Genomic DNA, 467 nt, shown 5'->3' with positions numbered 1-467 from the left:
AGGAAGCACAGAACAAGCATACGTGCACAAAACCTTTCACAGACACATACGCACTAATCCTAACTGCACGAAACAACTTGCACGGCGATCCACAAACGGAGATATATTGCAACAACTAATATTCTCTTGCAATTGCAACGATGATATGGGTAGCTCTGCCGCCTGACAGGTAATGGGAACAAATGATAACAGACGCTCTGTGCTCCTCCTAGCTCGCTTTCCCTTGTATCCGCATGTAACTCACACGGCTCGGTTTCCTCTGACTTCCTCAAACCTCAACGCCAGAACCTCTGCTCTTTTGTTTTAATGATATTATTTTGCTTTGCTGGTTCTTTTCTTCTCTCCTTTAGCCTTTTCTTATCAGTATTTTCTTCTTGTCTTGTTTTTGTGTGTATGGAATGTAGCATATATCAATTAAAATTAAATTTTTAAATGTTTTGTTTTGTGTGGAAGGAGAGAAGGAAAGA

The 467-nt window shown here is 40.3% G+C and overlaps 1 protein-coding gene across 1 annotated transcript in view; it reads left to right on the top strand.

The window, feature by feature from the left end:
* LOC119588153 (Down syndrome cell adhesion molecule-like protein Dscam2) overlaps positions 1 to 467 on the top strand; it is a 164,747-nt gene that overhangs the window by 53,413 nt on the left and 110,867 nt on the right.

The sequence above is a fragment of the Penaeus monodon genome, chromosome 23 (assembly GCF_015228065.2).
Source record: "Penaeus monodon isolate SGIC_2016 chromosome 23, NSTDA_Pmon_1, whole genome shotgun sequence".
Lineage (NCBI taxonomy): Eukaryota > Metazoa > Arthropoda > Malacostraca > Decapoda > Penaeidae > Penaeus > Penaeus monodon.
The sequence above is the reverse complement of the archived record's forward strand: the minus strand, read 5'-3'. Positions and strand labels throughout refer to the sequence as shown.